Genomic DNA, 2,500 nt, shown 5'->3' on the forward strand with positions numbered 1-2,500 from the left:
TTACTTTCTAAATGATGTTCGATAGCATCTCTAATGATAGTTTCCATTATTTCTATATTATTTCTTTTGTCATAATTCGAGATAACTGTGTTGTAGAATTCGAGTAAGTTAGTCACGCAAGAACGTTTCCGTCTGAAACCATGCTGGATATCATTTATCTATCGGTTACTTTCTAAATGATGTTCGATAGCATCTCTGATGATAGTTTCCATTATTTTTCCTACGATTGAAGTCAAACTTATAGGCCTATAGTTATTTGGTTTCTTTTTGTCACCTTTTTGAATATGGGAGTAACGGTAACTAGCTTCCATTCTCTTGGGACATCTCCGGATATGATGGATTTCTTGAAAATAATTTCTAATGGAACAACAATCTCATTTTTCATTTCCTTTAAGATTCTTGGATGCCAACCGTCAGGCCCTGGTGTTTTATTAACTTTGAGTTTCTCTATACACCTTTTAATTTTTTTCTTTTATTATATTTACCGTAGTAAGTTTACCCTAGACTTTTCATAGGTTTCAGTTTGGAGTTCACTTTGAGGTGTTTCGTTTACGAATACCGAGCTAAAATAATTGTTTAAAATATTACACATTCCTTCATTTGAATATTCAAGTTGACCATCAGGCGATAATAGTGGACCAATGTGATTCCTAACAACCTTTTTATCTCTAATGTAACTATAGAATTCTTTGGGATTTTCTTTGGGTTTATCAGCAATATTCATTCCGTATTGTCGTTTTCGTTTTTTATTGTTTATTTTTTATCTCTCTGTATTGATACATAACTTTCATAGTCATTAGATGCACCCGAGCACTTATATTTTTTATAAGCCTGTCTCTTTTTAGCAATACTTTTTTCAGTTACTATTTTTGTTTTCATTATCACTGTTATAATTACTATTATTATTTTCATTGTTATTATCAATGTTGTCATCATCTTTACCATTTGCTAAGCATTATCATTATTATTCCATTTGCTACAATGACTATGCAATGTTCTCACTTGTCGCCAACTATGGTAACACGGAGAGGGAGTGAGGTCCACCCCCATGTATAAAATGACAACAGTTTGTTTGTACACCATTCCTTTGAAAAAGTAAATCTGCGAAACTAGTCAGGAATGAACTCAAGACTAAGACTCCTGTGTTTCCTACTCCACTAACGTCATAAATATATATATATATATATATATATATATATATATATATATATATATATATATATATATATATATATATATATATATATATATATATATATATATATAGTATTTGGTGATTTGATTAAATATTTTGCTGACACGGATTTTGATCAAATCACCAAATACTTGCTAGACCGTCGTGCCCCTGAGTACTCGCCGTGTCAGCAAAATGAAATTACAGTTTACTACCAAAATATTTTTAGCAGTTCGTACCGGGAAGACGAAAAACGTATTAAAGACATCGTCTTTAGGAATTGCAAACCGGTGGAAGACAGCCATGTCTTACGAATGGTGATTCTTTTTTTTTTTTTTTTTTTTATAAGAACCCCCGCACTTGCTCCTTAGTGCTGAAAAATGATTTGTCTGGCAAGTCTGGGACTCTGTCAAAAACCAATGTGGTGTACAGATTCAACCGTAATTATGGAGACTGCGCGCTCTACAAATGTGCATACATTGGGTTTACGACCTGTAGTCTCATCCGTCGCCTGACGCTCCACCTCCAACAGGGAGCGATTAAAAATAATTTTCAGCACGAGCATCAATCTCCCCTTGATAGAGCAACCATTGTTAACAACATTGAAGTAGTTACACAATGTAATGATGTTGGAGAATTAAGAATGCTAGAGGCTATGTATATCAGGGAATGGGCTCCTAGCATTAATATACAATCTAATATGGTTACGGCCATGCCCTTGTTCAATATCTCATCAAGACATGTGAAAAATAATCCCACTAATGGTGGGATTATGTCCCCTTCCCTCTCCCCTTCCCACTCCCCTGAGGCGATCTGCTAGGGTCAGGTCATCAAGCCACACACCATTGTAAGCCTTTCCATACATATGGAAAGACGTCGCCTTGTTCAGTCCGTGAAAATGTAGTTGTTCTGTGTTCTGTGTAATTGTGTTATGATAAATGTAATTATTTTGAGAATGACTCCTTGAAGACGAAACGTCGAATTTGTTATTAAAATGGATAACTTTGGACAGTTGGTTTTCGATCACCCTCCCAAAGACACAGTGAGGAGAATTGAAAATATTAGGAAGAAGATAAATAATTGTGACAATGCTGTGGTGTTTAACTCAGTGTATATCAAGGAGAACCTGCGCCCTGAGTATACGATATATATATATATATATATATATATATATATATATATATATATATATATGTATATATATGTATATATATATATATGTGTGTGTGTGTGTGTGTGTGTGTGTGTGTGTGTGTGTGTGTGTGTGTGTGTGTGTGTGTGTGTGTGTGTGTGTGTGTGTGTGTGTGTGTGTGTGTGTGTGTGTGT

The 2,500-nt window shown here is 34.4% G+C and overlaps 1 protein-coding gene across 1 annotated transcript in view; it reads right to left on the bottom strand.

The window, feature by feature from the left end:
- The window catches only part of LOC143040319 (uncharacterized), a 29,112-nt gene that overhangs the window by 18,989 nt on the left and 7,623 nt on the right, over positions 1–2,500 (bottom strand). The window lies entirely within an intron of this gene.

This window comes from Oratosquilla oratoria, chromosome 28 (genome assembly GCF_046742065.1).
Source record: "Oratosquilla oratoria isolate Oo_2021 chromosome 28, ASM4674206v1, whole genome shotgun sequence".
Taxonomy (NCBI): domain Eukaryota; kingdom Metazoa; phylum Arthropoda; class Malacostraca; order Stomatopoda; family Squillidae; genus Oratosquilla; species Oratosquilla oratoria.